The sequence below is a fragment of the Capricornis sumatraensis genome, chromosome 1, assembly GCF_032405125.1.
Source record: "Capricornis sumatraensis isolate serow.1 chromosome 1, serow.2, whole genome shotgun sequence".
Taxonomy (NCBI): Eukaryota; Metazoa; Chordata; class Mammalia; order Artiodactyla; family Bovidae; genus Capricornis; species Capricornis sumatraensis.
Window position 1 is genome coordinate 82,737,317 of NC_091069.1, and position 7,226 is coordinate 82,744,542.

Here is a 7,226-nt window from a genome sequence, read left to right on the forward strand (position 1 = left end):
GATTGCTAAATCATATGATAAGTGACATACATACTGCTTTAAATTTCTCAAACTGCCCATGCCATTTTGCAATACTATCAACAATGTAAGAGCATTCCAGTTGCTCCACATTCTCTCCCATACTTGGTAACATCACATTTTAATTTTTTATTTTAATTTATTTATTTTTTAGTTTTTGGCAAGATTTATTGTGAACAGAGGGGAAGGGCTCAGTCCTTGGCTGCCGCTTTCCTCATGGCAGAGAAATGTTGCTCAGCTCCTCTATCTTCCTCTTTGCGTGGATGTGTGTCGCCACCCTTTTCTTGATGAACTTGAGGGCCCGCTTGTCCTTGGAGACCTTGAGCAGCTCCATGGCTCCTCGCTCGTAAGGGGCGAAGCCACACACCTCCCGGATCATGTCCCGCATGAACTTAGTGTGTTTGGTGAGACGCCCGCGGCAGCGGCTGTGCCTCGGCTTGCCCACGTTCTTGGTCACGTGTGACCCTTGCTGAGGCCCGCGGCCATAAGGTAGCACATAGCCATGGCTGTTGTTCTACAATGGCTGCTGTGGCGGAAGGACCACATTTTTCTTTTTTAAAATTTAACCATTCTAATGGGTGTTGGTGGTTTTTATTGCATGTCCCTGATAACTGATGATGTTGAACTTCTTTGACGTTTTATTATTCATTCATGTACCTTCTTTGTGAAGTATCAGTGCAATTGTTTGACCCATTTTATATTTGTTTGTTTTCTTATCATTTTCATGCTACTGACACATATGTGGAAAGAGGCATGAGAAAATGGACTTGGGAAAGGAAGCAAGGCTTGTATCTGATTATTACATAAAAAAAGACCCATTAAGAGATTTCAAGCTCTCATTGGGTACTGATTTCTAACATAATTCCACAGTGATAAGAGAACAAACTCTACATGATTTCAGTACCTTTATACCGTGAAATCTTTTCACCTGGTTTTACGTCCTTGGATATGTTCCAATGTCAGTTAATTTATAGTCTATGGGAATTTGAATAGAATTTGTATCCTACTGTTCTCTTAAAATTGTAAATTTTAACTAGGTTGAACTGGTTCATAGTGCTTTTCAGGTCCACTATACCTTTCTACTTTGTGGATATTCATGCTATTAATTTTTGAAAGTCTGATATTGAAACTCCAACTAAAAATCAATTTATATACTTAAAAAATAATACAGTGGAACTATGTGTAAGTTTGTTCTTTTTATAACTTAAATAAAAAAGAAAGGAAATAAAAAATAAATAAAAGGTCCTTAAATGTCCCTTTGTTGGTTTGTCTTACTTTCTCTTCTTGATTAAATTATCTCAACTGGGGGTTACTCTTTCTAGGCTTTTGAGTTTATCTTTCTCTGATTCTCTCTGTGGACTAGGACTCTTAGATTTATCTATGAATACAAACTGAGGAGGCCATCATAATCAAAGACTCATAATTACTCTTTCTGGCACCATGAGCAAACCTGTTCAGCTGTACCAAAAAAATGCATGCATAGATGCAAGCATGCATGCTCGGTCATGTCCGACTATTTGTAACACTATGGACTGTAGCCTGCCAGGTTCCTCTGCCCATAGGATTTCCAGGCAAGAATACTGGAGTGGGTTGCTATTTCCTCCTCCAGGGAATACTCTCGACCCAGAGATTGAACCCGTTTCTCTTGTGTCTTCCATATTGGTAGGTGGATTCTTTACCAGCTGAGCCACTAGGAAAGCCCCCAATCAACAAAATGGTGGTTCTCTTTCCCAATGTCTACACACTGAAATCTAACTACCAAACACTGGTATCTCTGCTTATGTTCATGAAGAAAAAGCAAATACCTTACCTGAGGGAATAGAAAGCTTTAAAACAGCCTGCCAATACTGTAGAAATACATTCAATAATTACAGAATGGTATATACTCATGGTTGCGTTTGTGTGTGTGCATTTGTGTATCAAAATAGTGAGCATTATTTCCAGAAATGGACATATAGGCAATTTCTCTGTTTTTTTCTTAAAATTTTCTGTGCTATTTGAACTGTTTAAAATAAATAATATACTATAAAATGTGAATTTTAAAAATCCAATTTTAAAAGTACATTTCTGTCTCAGGGTTATAATACAATGGAACCATTGCTAAATAAAATCATTCTGATCTTTGTAAAATAAGAGCAAGCGAGTGAGAGATTTCAAGATTTTCTTTAAACAGTTGTTCTGAAACCTGAGGCTTCACTGGTGACATGGATTTGATCCCTGGCTCTGGAAGGAAATGAAAACCCACTCCAGTATTCTTGCCTTTGAAATCCCATGGACAGAGGAGCCTAGTGGGCTACAGTCCATGGTGATGCAAAGAGTTGGGCATGACTTAATGACTGAGCACACATGCACTCTGAAACCCATCTACATATTAGAATCCCCTGGAAAGACTGGAAACCTACCCATGCCCAGGTCCAACCAAAATACAATTAAATCAGAATAAGTAGTGATGAGGAAGTCTCAGTAGTTATTAAATTTCCCCAAATGATCCAATTATGCAATTAGGATTGAACACAACTTCTTTATAAACTTTTGCTAATGGTAGGATTTTCAAAAGGATTAAAGCTAAGTTGGTTTTAAATCCCATTATGATATTAGCCAGACTCATCAAGAAACAAAGGGAGAAAAGTCAAATCAATAAAAGTAGAAATGAAAATGGAGAGATCACAGTAGAAAACACAGAAATACAAAGGATCATAAGAGACTACTATCAGCAATTATATGCCAATAAAGTGGACAGCGTGGAAGAAATGGGCAAATTCTTAGAAAAGTACAATTTTCCAAAACTGAACCAGGAAGAAATAGAAAATCTTAACAGACCCATCACAAGCACGGAAATTGAAACGTAATCAGAAATCTTCCAGCAAACAAAAGCCCATGTCCAGACGGCTTCACAGCTGAATTCTACCAAAAATTTCGAGAAGAGCTAACACCTATCGTCCTCAAACTCTTCCAGAAAATTGCAGAGAAAGGTAAACTTCCAAACTCATTCTATGAGGCCACCATCACCCTAATATCAAAACCTGACAAAGATGCCACAAAAAAAGAAAACTACAGGCCAATATCACTGATGAACATAGACGCAAAAATCCTTAACAAAATTCTGGCAATCAGGATCCAACAACACATTAAAAGATCATACACCATGACCAAGTGGGCTTTATCCCAGGGATGCAAGGATTCTTCAATATCTGCAAATCAATCAATGCAATTCACCACATTAACACATTGAAAAATAAAAGCCATGATTATCTCAATAGATGCAGAGAAAGACTTTGACAAAATTCAAAATCCATTTATGATAAAAACTCTCCAGAAAGCATGAATAGAAGAAACATACCTCAACATAATAAAAGCTATATATGACAAACCCACAGCAAACATTATCCTCAAAGATGAAAAATTGAAAGCATTTCCCCTAAAGTAAGGAACAAGACAAGGGTGCCCACTCTCACCACTACTATTCAACATAGTTCTGGAAGTTTTGGCCACAGCAATCAGAGCAGAAAAAGAAATAAAAGGAATCCAAATTGGAAAAGAAGAAGTAAAACTCACTGTTTGCAGATGACATGATCCTCTACATAGAAAACCCTAAAGACTCCACCAGAAAATTACTAGAGCTAATCAATGAATATAGTAAAGTTGCAGGGTATAAAATCAACACACAGAAATCCCTTGCATTCCTATACACTAATAATGAGAAAGTAGAAAAATAAATTAAGGAAATAATTTCATTCATCATTACAACGAAAGAATAAAATACTTAGGAATATATCTACCTAAAGAAACTAAAGACCTATATATAGCAAACTATAAAACACTGGTGAAATAAATCAAAGAGGACACTAATAGATGGAGAAATATGTTCTGATCCATATTAATGGATCAGAAGAATCAATATAGTGAAAATGCATATACTATCCAAAGCAATCTACAGATTCAATGCAATCCCTATCAAGCTACCAGCGGTATTTTTGACAGAGCTAGAACAAATAATTTCACAATTTGTATGGAAATACAAAAAACCTCGAATAGCCAAAGCAATCTTGAGAAAGAAGAATGGAACTGGAGGAATCAACCTGTCTGACCTTCAGGCTCTACTACAAAGCCACAGTCATCAAGACAGTATGGCACTGGCACAAAGACAGAAATATAGATCAATGGAACAAAATAGAAAGCCCAGAGATAAATCCACACACATATGGACACCTTATCTTCGATAAAGGTGGCAAGAATATACAATGGAGTAAAGACAATCTCTTTAACAAGTGGTGCTGGGAAAACTGGTCAACCACTTGTAAAAGAATGAAACTAGAACACTTTCTAACACCATACACAAAAATAAGCTCAAAATGGATTAAAGATCTAAATGTAAGACCAGAAAGTGTAAAACTCCTAGAGGAGAACACAGGCAAAACACTCTCCGACATAAATCACAGCAGGATCCTCTATGATCCACCCCCCAGAATTTTGGAAATAAAAGCAAAAATAAACAAATGGGATCTAATTAAAATTAAAAGCTTTTGCACAATAAAGGAAACTATAAGCAAGGTGAAAAGACAGCCTTCTGAATGGGAGAAAATAATAGCAAATGAAGCAACTGACAAACCACTAATCTCAAAAATATACAAGCAACTCCTGCAGTTCAATTCCAGAAAAATAAACGACCCAATCAAAAAATGGGCCAAAGAACTAAATAGACGTTTCTCCAAAGAAGACATACAGATGGCTAATAAGCACATGAAAAGATGCTCAACATCACTCATTATTAGAGAAATGCAAATCAAGACCACAATGAGGTACCATTTCACACCAGTCAGAATGGCTGCGATCCAAAAGTCTACAAGCAATAAATGCTGGAGAGGGTGTGGAGAAAGGGAACCCTCCTACACTGTTGGTGGGAATGCAAACTAGTACAGCCACTATGGAGAACAGTGTGGAGATTCCTTAAAAAACTGGAAATAGAACTACCTTATGACCCAGCAATCCCACTGCTGGGCATATACACCAAGGAAACCAGAGTAGAAAGAGACACATGTACCCCAATGTTCATTGCAGCACTGTTTATAATCGCCAGGACATGGAAGCAATCTAGATGTCCATCAGCAGATTAATGGATAGGAAAGCTATGGTATATATACACAATGGATTATTACTCAGCCATTAAAAAGAATACATTTGAATCAGTTCTAATGAGGTGGATGAAACTGTAGCCCATTATACAAAGTGAAGTAAGGCAGAAAGAAAAACACCAATACAGTATACTAACACATATATATGGAATTTAGAATGATGGTAACAATAACCCTGTATGTGAGACAGCAAAAGAGACACAGATGTATAGAATAGACTTTTTGACTTTGTGGGAGAGGGAGAGGGTAGGATGAGTTGGGAGAATGGCATTGAAACATGTATAATATCATATAAGAAACCAATTGCCAGTCTAGGTTTGATGCAGGATACAGGATGCTTGGGGCTGGTGCACTGGGATGACCAAGAGAGATGGTATGGGGAAGGAGGTGAGAGAGGGGTTCAGGAATGGGAACTCCTGTGCACCCGTGGTGGATTCATGTTGATGTATGGCAAAACCAATACAGTATTGTAAAGTAAAATAAAGTTTAAAAAAAAAAGAAAGAAAGAGATAATGCCATTTGCAGCAACATGAATGAACCTAGAGATTGTCATACTGAGTGAAGTCAGAAAGACAAATGTTATATCATGAATCTCAAGGCAAATAGACACTTTAAATATTGACTAATATTAAATATGTGTCCATTAAAGAGAATCAAAGTGAGATGAATTTCAGCTCATTGTAAAATGGGACCAATATTCTAAAGATATGCTACTACAATATCTAGTACATAATATCAAACATATCTCTTTCTAGCTGCGTGTTAGAAGCTCAGTCATGTCTGACTGTTTGCAACCCCATGGACTGTAGCCCTCAAGGGTCCTCTGTCCATGGAATTCTCCAGGCAAGAATACTGAATTGGGTTGCCATTCCCTTATCCAGGAGATCTTCCCAACCCAGGTATTGAACCTGTGTCTCTGATGTCTCCTGCACCACAGGTGGACTCATTACTACCTGAGCCACCAGTCAGGAAAGCCCCAGTCAATACTTATTTTATGTAAATAAATGGACACTTTAGGAGAACGCAGAGTCCCTATCACTGCAGTGTCTTTAAGCAGAAGCTAGATAGCCATCTGCTAGAGATGCTGCTTGAAATATTTCTAAAGGGGTAGAAAAGTGGTGACAATGACTTACAAAGTTCTTTTGACCTCTAAAATTATTTGATCCTATACCTTCAATGGAAGGACTGATGCTAAAGCTGAAACTCCAATACTTTGGCCACCTCATATGAAGAGTTGACTCATTGGAAAAGACTCTGATGCTGGGAGGGATTGGGGGCAAGAAGAGAAGGGGACGACAGAGGATGAGATGGTTGGATGGCATCACTGACTCGATGAACAAGAGTTTGGGTGAACTCCAGGAGATGGTGATGGATGGGGAACCTGGCGTGCTGTGATTCATGGGGTCACAAAGAGTCGGACACAACTGAGCGACTGAACTGAATTTAATACCTTCAATATTTTGATATTTACACTTCACAATACCTTGCTGATATTTCACCTGCTATGGGAGAAAAATGAAGTTTTAACATAAAAGTTTTCTGACCCAATTCTTTTTTCATATTTGAAGAATTCTTATTAATTTTCTCTTAGGTTAGGCAGAAGTGTATGGAAACATTCAGGCTCTGAAAATTGAATTAGTAACACATGACAGATAGTGGAGTTGACTGGACTGTAAGAATTCAATATGGAAAGGAGTGGTTTCTAAATGAAACCACTATACCATACAAGTCTGAGACTTTGTGCTTTTGGTTGCTCAAAACAGGACATCTCATTCTTGTTTTTTAAATAAGATCCTTCTTCTCCACCTTTGAAGCTGCGTGGATTGGAGTCATTTATGCCTACTGCCTCAAGACCAACTTTATTAGCCTTCCCTTACCCCTGCAAATAGTAGGAGTCCAGTCTAAATATGACATTGATAATGTTTTATCATGCTGGTAGCTCAACTTTTTACTTATCCTTTGTATTATATTTTCCACACTGTATTATAAACTTTATAACAACATTCTAATTGTTATTAAATGTTACAACTCCATATTTGTTTTCACAGAATTGCTTGTACTGACAGTGTCTGTTTT

General features: G+C 37.5%; 1 pseudogene; it reads right to left on the reverse strand.

The window, feature by feature from the left end:
- Positions 1–209: 209 nt before the first annotated feature.
- LOC138075323 (large ribosomal subunit protein eL36 pseudogene) lies at positions 210–522 on the reverse strand (annotated as a pseudogene).
- Between the last annotated feature and the right edge of the window lie 6,704 nt (positions 523–7,226).